Genomic DNA, 19,868 nt, shown 5'->3' with positions numbered 1-19,868 from the left:
TTCCCCCACCTCTCTTTCTGATCTGTCGTAATGAAGAATATTTGCACATATGCATAATCACATCCATGATTCCTTTCTTAGGATACATTCTCAGAAGTGGGAATGCTGGGCCATATTGTAAGCGGGAGGAGTAGCTCCCTGGTGGTTCTTACCGCCGGCGGTGCTGCTCTGTGCACCTAGTACTCCACTGACCACTTGTCCTGGGCTGTTTCCTAGGAGCTTCAGAGAAAAGACAGTGGAGCCGGAAGCTGGAGGGGCAGCTAACAACATCAGTCTTCAGGCTCTATTTGTTGATCAAAATAAACACGTTGGGCTGCCGGTACTAGCCTTAACATGTCCGGTACTATTTAGTATGTTACCTTGTCAGCCCAGAATGCATTCAGTTGTAAGTAACAGAAACCTTGACATACGGTGGCTTAAAAAAACAGAGGATTATTTCTCTCATATAACAAGAAATCTGGAAATGTGTGGGTGGCAATGGCTTGAGTTCAGCAGCTCAGAGGTGTCAAGGAGAGTGTATCTGCCGTGTTCTTGGCCTTTTCTCCAGCGTCATGGGATGGCTGTGGTGGAAGCAGGCATCAGGCTTGTATTCAGCGATGCGTGAGGGAGTAGAGATGAATGAGACACATTTTTGACGCTGAGATTTTAAAAAGTGGTGCTTTTTGTGTTCTTATTGCAAAAGTAATATGTGATCTTTATAGAAAATATATTTTACCCATAATCTCATGACCAAGACGTAATCATTGTCATTTTGGTGTTTATCCTTCTAGTTTAGTTATTAATGCCCCAAAAGTGGAATTATTCATTTATGTACTACCTCATAACTGGCCTTTTTAATCAGCATCCATCTCTGTGCCTACCATCTGGTAGATGCTTTTAAAATTCTACTGAAAAATGAATGATTTAAAAAATTACACTGTGAATATTTTTCTTTATCTTTGAGTGTTTTATGGTATAATTTTTAACAACTGCATACCACTCAATTGTTTGAATGTTCCATAATTTATTTGACTGATTCTCTATTAGTACACATGTATATTTTTTCAAAATTTTAACCGACAAATAATTCTGTAGTGAACATTGTGTGTGTGTGTGTGTGTGTGTGTGTGTGTGTGTACGTGTACACAAGTCACAAGTCTCTCATTATTTCCTTGGGTAAATCCAGAAGTGGATTCGCTGTGTCCAGGGAAATACCAGTTTTAAGGTCCTTGATGTATATCATCAAATTGCCCTCCTCAGACGTACCATTTTAAACTCATCAATGTGTGTTATTATAACCTTGTTTTAGTTTTTTATTTTCAATAGACTTCATTTTTTTTTGAGTAGGTAATATATTTATCTGGTTTAAAAATCAAAACAATACAAAAAAGGTATAAGGTGAAGTTTTGTTCCTGCTCCTGTCCCATTACCCCTATCTCTGCCCCCATTACTCTTAGGTTAGTTACTTTTATTAATTTCTTTTGCATATTTTCCGTATTTCTAATGCATACTGGCAAATGTGTATATAAGTTATTTTCCTTCCTTTCTTACAAAAAATGTAACGTACAACATACACTGTTCTGCACCTTACTTTATTTGGCTCAACTGCTGTGTAATGTTCTATTATGTGAATATTCCATAGTTTTATTTATCTGTTCTCCTCCCTTGCCTTATCTGAAACCTGTGTATTTTCAGCCAAACCAGGCCCAAGTGAACCGTGATTTTCTGGCCCCGCAGCTGTGCCACTAATAGGAATAGGTATCTTAATCTCCTAGACCTTCTGCCTGGCCTGCCAGACGTTTCAACTTTGCCTCCCAGGGTGTAGTTGGCAGTGTCTGCAATATTCTGAATCCAAGAAGGGAGGGAATTGCGAAGGTAGATTTATATTCTTTTGAAGACCCAGTGGCTTGTCCTTCTGCCCTACCTTCGATTGGGAGATATTTTCATGTTCTAGTTTGTGTAAAGAGCATCCCCTCCATTCTTATCCGAGGAATGGTGGCTCATATGAGAAATCATGTTCTGTGTACTTTTAAAGGAACTGAATGTTACACAGTGCCAGGTGCATTGCATTCTCCCTCAAAAGGCTCTAGGGAAGAAACCTTCCTTTTCCAGTTTCTGGTGGCTCTAGGCTATCTTTGGATTGCAGCCGCTTATCTATTTCTCTCACTTGGCCTTCTCTATCTCTTTTCCTCTTCTGTCTGTCTCAAATCTCCCTCTGCCTTTCTCTTATAAGGGACACTAGTCACTGCAGTAAGGTACACCTTGATAATCCAGGATGACCTTAGATTCTCAACTGCAGAATTAATTCTTAATTCTATCTGCAAAGACCCGCTTTCTGAATCAGGTCACATTTGCAGGTTCCCGGGAAGGGAATTGACAGAGACATATCTTTTTGGGGGCCACTGGTAGATCCACTTCAGGCTTTGAGTTAGTGCTCTGATTCTAGAATCTGTGCTCCGCTCTTTTACATCATAGCCTGTGAAGTGCCGCAGATAACGTCCATTTTCTCTTCCACATGACAATAAAAGACTGGGGCTTTCTTTCTTAGTGTTGTAGCTTCACTGCCTCGCACAGAGAAAGTGCTCAATAAAACAGAATGGCTCTGGTAATGATTGTATATATGAAGGCAGTTTCTGGTCTCTCATTACTTTTGTCCGGGCTGAATCTCCCTGGGTACTTCAATTGTTCCTTATGTGGAGTTCAGGACCATGCCCACCCCCCCTTCTCCCCCAGGCCCCTCTTTCTGGTTGCCTTCCTGTAGGTACTTTCTAATTTGCCCAGTCTTCCTCTTAAAATAAGCCTTCCACATTCAACTGTAGATAAGATCTAAGTAACAGGGTAGAATGGGATTATTAATTCTAATGGTTTGCATACTGTATTTCTTTAAAGTGGCCCTAGATTGTGTTCATTTTAGAGCCACTGCTAAAGTCATGGCTGGTATTTAGTAGCTAAAGACATTAAACACAAATTTTCCCCATAACTAGTATCCCTAGTCAGTCACTGAGTTTTTAGGACCAAATTCAGTCCTCAGTTATGCTAATGTTTTTTTTTTTGATTTTTGGATTCTGGGGATGGATTTTGAGTTTGGAAAAAAAGTAGTCCAAATATCACACTCTGGGGTTTAGTAGAAAGGACAAGCATACTCATGAATAAATCCAATTTCCCTTCTCTATTCCAATTTGTTGAACGCATGGGAAAAAGTTGTGTGCTGTAAGAGAGATGTATGATGATCCAAAACAATTTTCTGCAAGAACAAACCAGGATTTTCATGACCAAATATTAGAGAAGAGAACTTTTTTCTTCTTAATTTCCACTTGTTGTAGAATGGAGTTGGTAGTCTTTTTTTTTGGTAAATCACATTTACCAACTGTTGTGTTAATTTTCATGTACTTGTACCCTGAACAAATTTATGCTCTTGGTGTTGTATGTGCTGTAAGTTTCACTCTGTCAAAACATGTTTTTAAAAATAACCCATGGGTTTTAATCAGTACAGTCAGGATAATGACATTTTTTAAGAAGCAAAATCTACCTTAATATTTAGATCAGCAGGAAGATGTGGTTATGATTAACTTTTGTCCTTATGTGGCAAGATAGGATGGATGCATACCAATGCTCTTTAAAGTGCTTCTTTTAGTTCATTAATTTTTTAAACGAGGGGTTAAAACAAGGAACAGATAAGAACTCCCAGTGGTGGATTTCATGGCTTCATTTACTCCGTTGTACTTTGTACAGCGTCTCGAGGCTCTGGTTTCTTCTAAAGGGATCATTTGAAGAGTAGGACCCTCAGCTTGGTTCTCTTCTCCCTCACCTCTTATCTGGCTGCTAATTCTCCTTGAGGCCTTAACTTAAATATTGCTTCCACAGGGAAACTTATTCTGACCCATAAGACTTCATTAGTTCTAATAATTCCCCTTAGTATCTTGTACTTTATTTGCAGCTGTCATTACATCAGTTTTGATCGCCTTGTTAATGTTTGTCTTTTACCCCAGACTATAAACTTTATGAGGCAGGGGGACAGTGTCTGTTTTCAATACTCTACCTAGTTCAATGTCTGGTGCATAGTAAATGCTCAGGAAACTTTGTTAGAGGTTGAAAAGGTATTTAAGGGCTTACGGGAACAGTAATTGGAACAATATTTACATTTGTGTGTGTGCATATGTGTGTACGCTTGCTTCTACATGCTAAGAGCAGCGAGTCTCTCTCTCTCTCTCTCTCTTTCTCTTTTTGTTGCAGTGGGGTGGGGGTACCACTGCATCAAATTACTGAAGTAGAAAGAATAGTTGACATTCTGTTTTAAAGTGACCATTTATTTGACGCACTTCTTCTCTAGTAATGTCATCACAATTGTATCTCATTGCTGTGGATTCTTGGAGGCTGACAGGCGGAACAACTTGCTTCATCTCACAGCGCTCATCTGTCACACCGAACAGCTTGCAAATTCTTATTATGTGAATGAAATATGGAGAGAGAGAGATTTTTCTTCCTGGGCTATTGGGGTAATTGAAAGTAACCGTACCAGGGTCCAAGGGGGAAATGCAGGAAAATAGACTGCTTTTGTGAGGGGCAACTCATTGGCTCTCAGAACTGCAGGCGTCGAGGCAAGTGCAAAGGCTAGGGAAGTGTTTCCTTTTATCAAAAGGCCCGCGATTCCACCAGAACATTCTTTCAGTAAGGAGAATGCCTTGGTTCGTGTTATCACTCCTCAGCTGCCTGATGAGATGCCACCACTGCTGCCTTTGGAGGTGCGTCCCCGAGGACCCATGGCACAGGCTTTGTGTGTTCTTCAGCCGGGGAAGAAAAGTGTTTCCGGATTCCAGATCAATAAACTGTAGTAGAAAATTGGAAATGTCCGATGAAAAATCATTACCCAGAGAAATTCTACTGTTCCTGAGTTTTGAATCATAAGAAATAAATAACACTTGACTGCTCTAATAGTTTATATTTTACAAGCCTGGTGAAACAGAATATCAGATAAAACTGTATCAGTGACAATGCCTTCCAATGGTCAGTTTTGTAGGTATAAATTGAGCTTTATAGAATAGTCGAATGTTTTAGTTCGTAGGAAGCTTTTTACTTAACACTGGTCAAAAGTACTAATGTGACAGAAAGCAAGGGACAATTCAGCAGTCATTCAAGTCATGACTTTGTTGTATTTTAAGATAACTTTAAAATCACTTAGTTGAATAAAATTCTAAAGTACTGTAACTGCCAGTTTACTTTATCTAATTTATGAAGCAGAAGCAAAGGAATCAACAATAGCCCTCCATTTACCATTATTAGATTAGCTATTACTGAAACCGCAGAAAGTATATAACCCTTTACTTTGTGTTCACTTGAATTTGGTTATTAAGCTTTGATGGAACTTTCATTTAACCAAATGCCTTTGTTTACAACAATAAGCATGTTAAGTCTTTGTGTTTTGAATTTGATATGACCATTTTAGTCCATGCCTCCCACAAAGGCTTATTAAAGTTACAAATTTTATCCATTTGTGGTCTGTGAAACATTTTCAATTCAGTGCAGGTAGGGTCTTGTTTTTCTTCCTGACTTTAAGAAATATGTATCTTTTCTCTATAAGGCCTCTACTTTTTCAAGAATATAACCAGGCATTAACAAACATGAAAGAAACTACGTCTCATAGCAGCTCCACAAAAATTGATTTTTCAAAATTAAATAAGCATCTGGTGGGCTGAAAATGTTTTATACCTGATACTTAAGATATTTTGACTATTGCCAAAAGAAATCAATTCTTTCATGCTGTCTCCCTTGAGAACGCTGTCACATGCCACTGTGTTGTGTAGAGCACAGGCTCTGGAGGGAGGCAGGCTTGGATTTGCATTCCAGCTCTGCCACTTACCTGCCTGCAACCTTGGACCTCACCTCTAAGGGAGGTCAGTTATTTCTAACTGCCCTTTCTTCATAGTGTGTAATAGAGTTCATAATAGTACTTATCTCGTAGTATTATATAGCAGGGAATGCATATAAAGCCCTCAAAAATGATTGCTATTATAACTTTGTGTGTATGTGTGTTCATACTGTGCACACAGATGAGGTCTGAAAATTAAGTTCGGGAATTTGTTGCAACGATGTTGCTAACTTTTTTTGATACCAGAGGGATTATTTATTATGAATTTACCCCAACTGGACAAACAAGTTAACCAGGCTTACTATTTGGAAGTGCTGAAAAGGCTGCATGAAAAAGATGAAAACGACTTGAACTTTTCACCAACAATTCATGGCTCTTGCATCATGACAACGTACCAGCTCACACAGCACTGTCTGTGAGGGAGTTTTTAGCCAGTAAACAAATAACTGTATTGTAACACCCTCCCTACTCACCTGATCTGGCCCCCAGTGACTTCTTTCTTTACCCAAAGATAAAGGAAATATTGAAAGGAAGACATTTTGACAACATTCAGGACATCAAGGTAATACTACGACAGCTCTGATGGCCATTCCAGAAAGAGTTCCAAAATTGCTTTGAAGGGTGGACTAGGTGCTGGCATCAGTGCATAGCTTCCCAAGGGGAGCCCTTTGAAGGTGACCGTAGTGATATTCAGCAATGAGGTATGTAGCACTTTTTCTAGGATGAGTTCATGAACTTAATTGTCAGACCTCATATACATGTTTTTGAATTGAGTGAAACCTTATTGATTCTAAGTTCGGTTATAATAGTGGAAATGCTGGTATTCTTTCAGGACTTAATGTTTTAGTATCATGGCCATACCTAGAAATAACATGGAGCATAGTTACTACTTTGGACTATTAAGAGCCACAGCTTGAGGACCTATCACTCTAACAGTGGCTATTTTAATTGCTGAGATTGGAACGCATGAACCAAATTGATATTCCAAATAAGTCTTACTTTTAAAGTGGAACTTCGTTTAAATTATTTTGAATTGATATGAAAACAAAGATTGAGTGTTTTAGATATAGGAACCAGAAATAGATGTCCTTTCCAATAAGAAGGGCTCCTACTGACAGTTTGTTGTTAGTTTTCTCCTGACTGTTCCCCACATGTGTTAAGCTTCCCCCTAACTTCCGTGCTTTCTGTGCATTTTTCATTTTTATGTCTGTTCTTTACATCCACATTTTTGGGGTAGAGGAGTTAGGTTTGGAGAAATCCACACTCTCTCACCAGAACCTTTAGACCAGTAACCCATAGAGGAATGATAGGCAGTCAGGCTGGGTGAGCTGGTCTCTGACACTGGTTTCCAACAAATTTACTTGTTTCTTATGGGGATGAAGTTTTCCTCCTCATCTGTACTATATTCTGTTGGCTTGAATAATGAGTCACAGAAAAATGAATATTTCTTTAGCTGTGAATGTTTCAGCTGGCAGAAATGTTAGGCCCTTGGTGTTAGTACAATGCAAAGTCAGATAGCATTTAAAGACAGTCTCTGCATCAGCATCATATTGACAGTGCCACTCACTTGAGTCACGGATTGGGGACTTACTGGGAGGTACCATCTGGCAAAACACGGAAGGCCAGTCTTGTGCCAACTGAAAAAGTTGCATCACTTCCAACTCTTGTGTACTTTGCACATTATTGCATGCCTTGCAAAACGTTTATCACTTTTTAATTAGGAAGGGCTAAGGGATTTTTGTACCCCAAAGAAAATGTCAGCAGCCCAAAGATAGAAAAATTGTGCAGTGGACATAAGGGCAGTAGTGTTTAACTTTGAGCCCACACAGTTAAGGACAGTTTCATACTAGGATTTGTATTGGGGGACATGTGTCCTTGGTCTGTCAGGGTGGAATTGGGGGTCTGGTCTTTCTGTTATTCTGACAGTCCCCCAGTTTGTTTCTCTTGCAGCCAGGCCTTGAAAGCACATGCCAAGAGATCAACTCTGTTCTGCTTCTTGGCCTATCATGTAAACTGTGGCCTGTCATGTTCATTAAAATGAAAATTTGTTGAATGGAATTTTTCCGACTGGCAGAATAGTTTAAATGTCAGATGTTGTTAGGCCTGGATGTAAATATTATGTTTCTATTGTTAATTAATTGCAGCGCCTCCGTACCAGTGATCCAAAATCCAATTTAGTCTGCAATAAGCCCGTGGATAAGGGCCAGAGATAATGAATGCAGAGGGAAAAAAATGTATTCAGAATTTCTATTGTATCTGTCAATGTCCTCTCAGAAAAATAGCAAATTTTGGTGTGTCACTGTACTTCAAGAGGTGCAAAACAGGACAGAACTAAGACTCATTGTATTTTGAAACCTCTCAGACGTTACTTACTATCACATCCATTTCACTGCTAGCCCTGAGTCGGTTCCAGCATCAAAATGGGACAGATGCTGCTGTCTGTCCTCCTTCTGTGATGTCCCCCACATTGCTGCCACTTCTGAGCCCACTGTTAGGGTCACAGCTCATTTCAGAGTCGTAGAACTGAGGTTTCTAGCCTGGAGTCCTCCTCATTTCTCTTTGCAGTGTTCATTTTCTTTCTTCCGTTTGCTGTCAATCCTTTCTTTTTCTTTAGATCCCTTGTTTTGGTCCCCAGGGTCAATAGTCTGTCTGTAAGTCTGCCACTGTTTGTTAAGATCATTTTGCTTCCAAAGTGAGCTGGTGGCTGAGTATCATTCAAAACAATGCTGCTAGAACTGTCTGTGTTAGAAAAGTGGGGCAGAAATCTTGTCCTAGGGCCCAGACCTCAAAAATGACTGTTGTTGCAAAGCCAGGAGCCAGCAGGCGTTTGTGGCCGCTATTCTCCACCAATATTTTGTTGAATACTTGCTGGGAGTAGGGCATCTTCTCTGGCCACGTCCCTGGGTTCCAAAGGCATGTGCATGTGCCAGGCAGAGAAGGACTAATTAAGACTTTGGATGGCAGGACTAATGTGGCCCAGTGGTCAGGGACCCTCATTTAATTCCTCGCATCCTGGACCATGCCAACCTCGTTCTGCCCCTGCGATTATGCCAACCGAGAAGCGGGGAAGGGAAGATGAACTTTGGTGTGCTCTGAGCTTTCCTGTCCAGCAGTGTCTGTCAGATTAAAAATGAGAGGGAAGGAGGCCAGGGACTCTTCCAGATGGAGAGTTCAGAGGAGGGCACAACCAGACTCCCTCCGCACAGTGACGTAGCTGGGCCAGCCGAGCATTCGGCCAGGAGCCAGGAGAGGCACAGGCTGCCGTCTGACCCTGCAGTGGAGTGGGGGCCTGGCTTGGGTGGAGCTCTTCCCACAGGCACACACGGGCCACAGGTGGAGGCAGAGCATTTGCCCCAAGGGCAGGGCAGTCTCATTGGAGTTCAGTCTGAACTCCTTTTAAGAATGTTTTCCCCAAGTCACGTGGGCAATGTGGAGTTGGTGTTCTCCGACCGCTCTGTGTTTTTCTTCAGAATGAGTCAGCCGTGTAAGAAAGGTGACCTCAGATAGGCTGCAAGCAGCAGTAACAGCAGTGGCCGTACATCCTGGACTCACTTGCGTGTGGACTGCAGTTCCAGGCAGCAGGGATCGCGTGATGACATAGCGCCCTGGTCCTCACTCTCCGTACCTCTTGGTAGCACAATTTTCTAACTGGTTTTCGCATTCATTGAAAAGTGCCGGGCGTGGGTGCTCCACGAACAGGATTTTATGTTTTTTAGACTCAGGCTATCTGAGGTCTATGTAATGATGGGATGATAACAAATGAGGTGAAACACCAACTATCTGGCTTGACCTTCCTTAAAAATTGATTATTTTAGCATTGCGTCTATACAACCTCAGTTGCTCTCTGAGATGACCCTCTTTTTCTCAAATTCAGGTTATATTAGAATTTGGGGAGGGTCTGTGCTGCTGGGAGCAGAGCTATTTGACTTGAAATGTCATCTCATTCTGAGAAAACATACCGGGGCCACGTTAGGGCATCCTGTGCAAATGTCATATTGTCAGAGTGTCTCCCCCTGGGATTAGATCGCCATGGTACTTCCCAGTCCCGTCTGGCTGGTCAGACAAAGCCACTGACCTCATAGTGAGGTCGCCAACTCGGCCGGGGTCATGCTCCTCGAGATGTCGCCAACTCGGCCAGGGTCATGCTCCTTGAGATTTCATGGAATTTGATTTGTCTCTAACTCTGTGAATTTTAAGATGCTAATTATTGGCTGATTGGTATTCTGCTCCTTAGATGTCACCTAATGAATTTTCAGAGCTCATGCTACTTGGCAAATTTACTTTACCAATGCCTGGCAAATATGACGGCATCGAACAGGTGTGGTGACAGTGTGCTGTGTTGTGGGTGCGTGGTTTTGGGTATGTGTTTGTATCTTTGGCCACAGAATGGTAGGCTTCCATAGAGAAAAATCTTTTCATCTTATGAAAGCCTAGATTACAAATAAGAACAGGAAAAAACAAGTACAAAAGTAAAAGTAAAACTACCCCTAGCTTAAGAATTCTGTCAGTTTCCAATTTTCATAATAATGCAAACTTATAATCCTTTATTAAGCCAGTTTTATTGAGTGTATGTTATATGCCAGAGGCTGTGGATTCAATAAGGAACAGTATAAATGTGGTCTGTATCTTTGTCATAATTACGGTCCAGTGGAAAGATTTTCACATACATTTTTGACAATATTGATCCGTTTTCCAGGTGAATAATAAAACTAAGAATTATTTTGATCACCTCTTCGAACTCTATATCTTAGAGTTTCACAAATTCTGAAAATACTCCATAAGAAATACATATAAAATGAAATAAAACTTGTAGGAATATATTTGAGAAGGGTCAGGTTTTTGGGGGTCTTTGCTGCTGTCTCTTGTGAGGGTTTAAATCAGGTGGTCGATTTTCAAATAATTCCTTGTGTTTAAAACATTCATTTATCATCAGGTAGTTTAACCAGGGCTATGTTTTCCAACTGCCTGGTTTTCACCGACATGTAGAAAAAAGGTCTAAGCATCTTCTCTTGGTTGAAAATTGGCTATCATTTGAAAGAATGTTGAAATAATTTGTCTGCAGTAACAGCTCACTGAACATAGCATAAGAACCAACAAGAGAGCTCAATTTATTCAGTGTCTTCATTCTAGTGTCTTGTCTTCATTCCTGCGTGAACAGACTCCTGTCCTACGTGTGTACATAATTGTTCAAGACTTAAGGTCAATAACCAACCCCTTCATGTGGCCATCAAGTCATGTGAGGGCTGCAGCATGCCACAGTGTCAGGGTTCCCTCCGTTCATGGCAGTGTTGTCGGAGGGAAGGTGCAATTGGACGGTTCCCAGACATAGGGTTCAGTTGGGAGAGATGAATCGCAATCAAAAGAGGTTTCTATATTTGAGAAAGATGTTTGTTTAAATTCAGACTGGTTTGTAAGAGAGCTGCGGGCTGGATAATGGAGTGAGGGGCTTGGGGTTGGTCAAAGATTTTCTGGGTGGCTACCTTCTAAAAACCCACCAGGAAAAATTGGTTTGTTGTTCCCCTGTACTGCTCTGCTCCCATGTTTATGTCTTTTAGGACAGCCGAGGCCCAAACTATTTGGAGTCATTTAAATTTAATCTGTCTTGCAGGAGGTCATGGGAAGGTTATAAAGTATCTGCTCTAGAACAAAATGGGGGTAAGTTAGACATGAGGGGAGTGGAAAGTGGTATAATGAATGCATTGCAGCTGCAAGTGAAAATGTTTTCATGAGCTGTAGAAGTTAGGCCTTTGGATTTTCGGGCCAATGCAAACGTGGGAAAGAGAGGACTAGTTTGAATGGCTCTTCCTGACTTTTGTCCAGAGATATGTACTTTGGGCACTGGAACAAGAGTTCTCTGGTCCTGCATAGCCCTTACTTCAGGTACCTAACATACATACAAGGACAAATGTTCAGGCACTAGAGATGTACACAAAGACTGTAGAAGCCACGTGGACGTCATTTTTCACAGAGTCACTATTTGGTGCTGGTATAGAATCTGGGGCTCACAATGCATGGGCAGCGTGTGCTTGGTTTGAACCATAAAGGGCTTAGGTTTTGAGAGTGCAAACACTAATTAAGGTGGTAAAACATATACACAGGAGCAATTAATATAAGATAATAGTATACGTGCCTATCACAGGGCCTTATATGATTAGGGTAAGACCAAAGCTCTGAATAAGACCTGTCCCAACATCTACCTTTCCTTTTGGACTTTCTGGGAACTTTTAGTACCCTTTCTCACTCTTCTGCTCTCAGCCCCTTTGTCTCAACTGGATCTTCTCATCAGCTTGACATATACTCAGGTTCTGTTTACAAACTATACGAAGAAGCCCTCTGTCTGTCCTTTCTCCTCCCCCAGTTGCTCTTCTCTTTCCTCCCCTTCACACCCAGACATGTTTAGGATTGTCCTTATTCAGTCTTCATTTTAATGAGTTCCTCTTATTTCTCAACCAACTCCAAGCTGTATTCTGTCTCTATTAGTCCACAAAACAGTTCTCGTTGAGTTCCTCAATGACCTTCACATTGGGCATTTTTAGTGCTCATATCACTTGACCTTTTCGTGACACTTAAGGTTTTTGTTTTGCTGTTCTAAAAACTGTCCTGTCTCTTATATGGTATTCATCCTTCTCAACACAACTGTTACATGTTGAACTTCCTCAAGGATCAGTCCTACGCCTGCTTCTCTTCCTCCTTTGTACTATTAGTATCTCCCTGGACCTTCACATCCATACTCACAATAGAAGTTACTTCCTACTTGGAAGTAACTCACCAATTCAAAGCCCCTCTCTGAACTACAGACACACATGTCCAACTCTACCTGGACCTTTCTTTTAGATGTCGCTCAGGCATGTCAAGTTCAATGTATCTACAACCAAACTAGTGATCGTTGACTTTAGATGCGGACCCTCATGCAGTGATGTTCATTCCACAGCCTTGTTTAACCTCAACTCAGAAAGGGAAACTGTCATAAAGATTGTAATCTTCAAACATAGTTTTAAAATCTCATTTCATAATCGATATCTAACTTGAATGTACTGTGATCAGAGAGCTTTGTGTGCTGTTTTTTAAATAATTGTTGAGACTACCTTTGTGGCCTAATGTGTAGTCCATTTTAGCTTATGTTCCATGTGTACTTGTAAAGAATGCTGTGGCTGATTGCACTTTCCAAACGTTGTTGCACCAACACATGTATCATTCCCATGCGCTCTTCTTGCCATGTAACTGGCACTCCTCCCACTGAGAAATGGGATCTTTGTTCTCTTCCCTTAAATCTGGGTGGGGGTTTGTGACTGACCAGTGGAGTGCTGTATAAATGGTGTTAATGTGACTTCCAAGCCTACGTCATAAGGAATACAGCTTCTGCTTTGGCACTCTCTCTGGCAACTCTTGCGTTTGAGACGCAGCTACCATGTTGTGATGAGACCTACACGGAGAGGCCACGAGTAGGTATGTCGGCTGATAGCCCCAACTACGGTCTCAGCGAACCCTCAGTGACAACTGGCAGACAGTGGAGGGAATGACCTTCATATGATTCGGACCCGGCCTGCAGGTCTAGCTGAGGCCGCAGGCGTTGTAGCACACGGAGAAGCTAGCTCTTTGTACCCTGTCAGAATTCCTGTTCCGTAGAAACCATAAAAGATCATAAATTAGTATTTTTAAGTCATTAATTCTTGGGTATTTTGTTATATAGCAATAGATAGCCAATGCAAATTTCTGTTATATTATTGCTAACATCTATTTTGCTTAATATTAACTTATTTCCACCAGGTTTCTTTTAGTTCCTGTTTGCTTGGTGTATAGTTTTCTGTCTTTTCCTTTCAAACTCTCTTTATGTTTTAGATGTGTTTCTTATAAACATCACATAGCAAGGTTTAAAAAAAATCCATTTCTTCATGTCTTTCGTTCTAAAAAATTTATATTCGTTAGCTTTTGATATTGGTCTTCTCCCTTTATTTTGAGCTTGGCTATGTGTGTGTATATGTACATATATATACATATATACATATATACATATATATGTATATATATTTACAATTTTAAATCTATTATATGTATAAAATTTTAAATATATATTATGTATATAATTTGAAATATATATGTTTAAAATTTTGTTTAGCATTTCTGTGTGTTTGAAGTGGGAAGGGATATACAGTCTCTATGTCGTCAAACAATAAATTTTTCAGATTTTACAAAATGTAACATTACACTATTTAATCTTCCCCCAATTATGTCCTCCCCAACTCTATTGCAGTTCACATAACACAGGGGGAAGGAGAAACTTACGATGTTGTCGCATGGAGGGGCCTTATCTCCCTCATTAATATTCTGAGATTTACTTCACAGCCCAGAAGTCTGGCCTTACTCTTTGGTGGTCATGCATCAGTGATGATGGGTTCTATGGTAGGATAGGGGGATGTGGAGGCAAATAGCCCAGCAAGGGCTAAAGCAGTTGCTTAGGACATTGAAGGGGAGGGAAAACCATGGGGCGTTGGCCGTTCCCAACTACTATACCTTTACAAAATGTTAGGACGTAGCCAAGAATGAGGCACATTCCAATTATTTTTGACCATGGAGTCACCATATGAGTAATGGTGGACAGCTATAGAATCAGCCCCTTGAAACCTTAACTTATTTCTGTTGCTTAGCAACTCTGACTTACCACATCTCTTCTCATGTGTGTGGTCTGTACACAATATGTTTTGGTCACAGGGAGCTTAATTTAACATGTCAGGATTTGATATGAAATGCCAAGTGTGGCTTCCTCTGTTTTGTGAAGTTTCTCTCTACTGAGAGAAGGCTACATGCTACCTCGAGAAAGGGAGGTCCAACCTGTAAGCTTGCACATCTATACAGTAGTTCCCCCCCTATCCACATTTTCACTTTCTGTGGTTTCACTAACCTGAGGTCAACAGTGGCCTGAAAATATTAAATGGAAAGTTCCATAAATAAACAATTCATAAGTTTTCAATTGCACACCGTTTTGAGCAGTGTGATGACATCTTGTGCCATCCTGCCCGGGACGTGAGTCATCCCTTTGTCCAGCATCTCCACGCTGTAGACGCTCCTTGCCTGTTAGTCACTCAGTAGCCAGGTAGGTTGTCAGATTGGCTGTTGTCATCTTGGCAGTGTTTGTGTTCAAGTCGCCCTTCTTTTACTTAATAACAGCCCCAAAGCACAAGAGAGTGATGCTGGCATTTCAGATATGCTAAAGAGAAGCCAGATAGTCTTCCTTTAAGTTAAAAGATAAAAGTTCTCGACCTAATAAGGAAAGAAAAAAAAAATCATATGCTAGGTTTCTAACATCTACAGTAAGAATGCATCTTCTATTTGTGAAATTCTGAAGACAGAAGAAGAAATTTATGCTAGTTTGCTGAGAGAGAAAAACCACATTCATGTAACTTTTATCATAGTATATTGTTATAATTGTTCTATTTTATTAGTTATTTTTGTTATCCATTACTGTGCCTAAAATATAAATTAAACTGTGTCATGGTATGCATGTGTAGGGAAAAACATAGTACCTATAGGGTTCAGTACTATCTGCAGTGTCAGACATCTGTTGAGGGTCTTGGAACGTGCCCCCTATGGATAAGCATAAGGGCAGCTACTGCACTCACGGGACAAGTGCTGAGGTCTGGATTGGGAGGATCATGTGCCTCATACAAATGGAATAAGCTCCCCCAAGTAAAACTTTTGCAGGGAAATGGAAATAGAGTGTGCAAGAAAGATGACACTAAAAGAAATAAAATAAATGTTCGGTCAGATTGAGTATGTTGCATAACGTTTCATTTGATTTTCATCTCGCTACTTTATAAGCCATTCCTATTCTGTTGCGTTCACATCCCAAAAGATTTGACTGTAGATCTGGCCAGGTTTGTGTGATTCAATTCTGGGTAGACATGTGTGCCGTTTTCAGTTTATGACTGTATTTTTTACTGTCCTCTTGTGTGAGAGGCATGAGGCACAAGTTTTATCAATGGTTGATTTGGCTAGCACCACATACCACGGCATATGGAAATTCCACTTAGAGACATGGAGAGAAAACATTTGGTGTTTTATTCGCAGATAACTCAGTGCTTTCATTTTTATCTCTTTGTAGCTTTGAAGCTCAGCAAAGAAGGGAATCCATTGAGAATAGTGTGTAAAGGTAAGTGTATTTATTACATGGCCTTGACAAACATTGCCTTTACAACATTGATTTTTCTTCTATTCGGAGATTTAAAGACTAGGATTAAAGATATAGCTGACAGGACAACTTCCTTAACCATCTGCTTGCCCTCTCTCATAGGCAAAAGCGCTAAGCAATAGTTAGCAGAGAGCAGGAGGAAAGAAAATGATGTGCTGAGGGTACCCAAATTCAATTGTATGCCTGCTGACTTTTGCTTTCTTCTCAGCAGTTAAGATGTTCCGATGGGCTAAGTTTACTAAGATTAATGCTAGATGGAAAAAGAATGCTGTTGTACCTCTTCTGGTCAATAGTTAAATAAAACCAGCTGGCCAGATAAAGCATTTAAGATAAAATGCAGAGTGGCATTTCAATTGTGTTGGATGAAATTTATCATGAAAGTCAGTTGGGCAGTCCCATGGAGGAGCTTGTTTTGTGGAAAGAAGAAAGCCAGCCTGTTTGGTGTAGCTAATTTCATTCCACCCCAGTCACTGTGGACCATAAGTGAGTTACAGGAAATGAACTTCCAAGTTCAAAGCAATGGGGAAAGTACCTACTCGGCCTCGTGTGAAACATTACAATGGAGTTGGTTTTTACATGGAAAAATGTAATTGTTTCCTTTTTGCTAGGTATATTTATACGCGTACCGCTGTACGGCTCTAACGCTGTACAGCATTGTTCTTTGATTCATTGTTTAATTTCTGTTCTGCATGAAGTATTTTAATTTAAAGAATTCATTCTGGGGAATTATAAGGCTGCGGTTTCATCAAGAGTCTTCGGTGGTCAGGGTGAAATATGCCATAATTATACCTTTGTTTTCATCATCAATTATGTTTTTGACAATTTTAGGTTCTTTTCTGTCATTTTTATTATAGCAATCATGACTGTGACCACTTTAGGTAAAGTTGAAAAGCCATTTTGATTTGCCTTATATTTTAAGTTATTCCTAACTTTATGACAAATCTACTTCTGGGGCTGAATTTTTAATGTTTATTTTGAGGGTGAAAAAGAAGTTTACAGGGAAATTGGAGAAAACCCCTTTTGAATAATCAAAACATGAGTTGTGAAAACACTGTTTTGAGAATTTGCTTTGGGCTGGCTAAGCTCTGTGCATGAAAGCTGGTTTGCTTAGGATTTTTCTGTAATGGTTGACCACTAGTGGAGAAAAAAACTATCTTAAGAAGTCGATAATTCTTATTTTCAGCCATATAACTTACATGTCTCTGGACCATCGAGCCACATCTTGAAATAAAGCAGTACTTGCAAGCTTTAGAAAGAAATTCTCATAAATTATTGGTATTAGTGGTGATGTAGCAATCTTCAGAACCTTGCAATCTTTACATGTAATTATGGTCCTCTCATTCCTCTTGGGGATGTTTTCACACCGGTACAGTCCATTTCCTCTATTCTCAATGAAAATCCTTTGTTATATTGGTATTCTGCTGCTAGACATGGAGTTAGCCCTGGTTTGGCTTTTATTAGCGATTGGACCATGGACACCTTATTTAACCCCTCTATGTCTCAGTTTCTTCATTTGTGAAATGGGGATAATAATATTGTTTTCTTAATAAGGTGGTTGTGGAGATTAAATGGTATTATGTGTCAAGGGTTTAGAACAGGTCTGGACCACAGTAAGTACTCAGTAGATGTTAGCTGCTGCTGCTGCACCTGTTGGTATTATTACTTCACCCTCAGCAGCAGCAGCTTTAGCATCCTTGTGAAGGTATTCATTACGTATTCTGAGAAGTCTATTCTTTTTGGAAGGTTCAGGATAATATTTCTGAAATAAGCATGTTGTTACTAAAGAAGCGCCAATTCTGCTTTGTCTTTAGGAATCAAATGGAAAGATAACTTTCAGGTAATATGAGAAGTGAGGTCTCTGGAAGTAAAAAGTTGTCAGGTTGAAGTTTTGTAGGCATTGGGGCAAACACTTTTTTTTGGCTGTGTGTGGGCCATTACTAATTAATATACATCATCTTAAGAAAGTAGTGATCTGCTAGCTAATTAGATTCTTAAGGAATTATTGAAGAAAGCCCCCCCCCCTTTTTTTCCTGTCTTGTGTCTGTTTTCCTTTCCTAATAGCACCTTTATTTCCTTTCGAGGTTATTAGACTGGTGGAGCTGTAACAGGGGGCCTATTCAGGGGCCTACATTCAGCCTAGGGATGGGTGTATGACCCACAAGCTTGGTGAAGTGGCTGCTCCTTCTTTGGCATTGGAATCTTGAGCTAAGGGATTCTCTTTTCTTGCAGTGGGCGTTCTGCCTGACGTACCTGCAGTGAGACCTCTGTAGCAGTTTCCATTTTCCAGCCTTCATGTCTGTCTCGGCCATTGATGGTCTCCAAGCCTTATTTGCCTTTCTGCCACGAACTCACTGAGCCTCCAATTTCTTTCCAGTAATCCTTAAGTTAGCCACTTGGTTTCTGTTTGCATCCATAGAACCTTAACTGGTGGAGTAGTTTAAACATTATAGAGCTGGATTTGGAATAAATGGGATGTGTTTGGAGGTTTACTATTAAAACACCATTCACCACTTTCTTCCATCATGTGTAAGTAGCCGAACGTTTTGCAGCAGATTACAAAAGGTACGGAGTTCTCAATTAGTATTTCAAAAATGGACTATTTTGCTGGACTCTACACTACTCCTGTGTTTGGTAAAAAGAAGTCGCTTTCGGCTGGTTCTCCAGTGTCTCAAAAGATGTATGTGTATGTGGGGGTAGCGTTGGGAATGAGAAGAGAAGCAGAGAGGTCACTCCTTCCAATTTCTGGGGCTCTGGTCTCTTTGTGGCATCGGGATTGTGAAGGGACTGTGGTTTCCTTCTTCTTACCCCAGCATCTCAAAACTTAACTCTTCAAATATTTTTCTACTTTTCTCTGAATTTTTATTCTCCTTTTGAACACTTTTCTCGTCCTACTGAACACTTTCTTTTCAATGGTGTGTCAAATGTGATTGAAAACTCAATGACTTCAGTCTCTGGTATTGCTTGTGGTTTTCTGAGAATGGAATGGGCAAGTTTGCTCTATTTCCCCTTGTGTCTTGTCTGCTGACTACTCCTGTGTTCTGTGCAGTGGCTAGAACAAAGCTGGTTAATGCTTTGTTTCTCAGGGACATCAATTTTGTACTATTGTTGTGAATAAATAGCACAGCCCCACTCTATGATGGGAAGAACCTTAGCTGAAGTGTTTGGAAACAGCCCTTCCACTTTGGGCTCCACTGCTTGTCAACTTTATGACTCTGAGTGACATATCTAACTTTTCTTAAGGCTTTGGGTTCCTCACCTGTGACATCAGGACAACGCTTGCCCTGTCTCCTGCATAGGGCTGTTCTGAGGATGGCGTAAAGATAATGTACCTAAAAGTGCTTAGCAAGTTGTAAAGTGCTGCATCACATCAATGTATTATTATTAATTGTTACTGTCATTATGCCACATATATTTATTAAACCGATTGAAAAACCAAGGGCTTGTTTTATGAGGCTGAGTAGGAAAAGGAGGTAAATCACAAAACAAAAATAGAAACAAAACTCTTCATATTGTGCTACTGCTGCATGTTTTTTATTGGTGCCTCCTGCCCCTCTCTCTGAAAGGCCCTGTGCTCCAGGGCTAACTTTGTGGTCGTCATTTCCTGCAACCCCTTGCTCTCCAGCTTTCCATTGGATTAGCCAATGCAAGGCACTGGGCGAAAATCGGAGAATTCGAGGTTAGAATGTTATTCCCTCCCTTTCTTGCAGCACTAGTAGTTGTCTGGCTGTATTCCTCGAAGGGAGCCCACAGTTCCTGTTGGGAGCTTCTCTTCTGCAGCTCCAGCTCTTTCCACCATCTGGTAATTGTTACTTCCCTTTCTCCTTTAAGTCTGAGGTG

The 19,868-nt window shown here is 40.5% G+C and overlaps 1 protein-coding gene across 6 annotated transcripts in view; it reads left to right on the top strand.

Moving 5' to 3' along the window:
- Positions 1-19,868, top strand: part of FHIT (fragile histidine triad diadenosine triphosphatase) — a 1,364,996-nt gene that overhangs the window by 15,561 nt on the left and 1,329,567 nt on the right. For all 6 annotated transcript variants that reach the window (XM_019728377.3, XM_074313199.2, XM_019728375.3 and 3 more), the window contains exon 2: positions 15,945-15,992. The gene's annotated coding sequence lies outside the window, so the exon portion shown is untranslated. The remainder of the gene's footprint in view (positions 1-15,944; positions 15,993-19,868) is intronic.

Source organism: Rhinolophus sinicus, chromosome 5, assembly GCF_057876585.1.
Source record: "Rhinolophus sinicus isolate RSI-liver-muscle chromosome 5, RSI-T2T, whole genome shotgun sequence".
In the NCBI taxonomy this organism is placed as follows: domain Eukaryota; kingdom Metazoa; phylum Chordata; class Mammalia; order Chiroptera; family Rhinolophidae; genus Rhinolophus; species Rhinolophus sinicus.
This window is presented reverse-complemented; position numbering and strand designations above follow the sequence as displayed.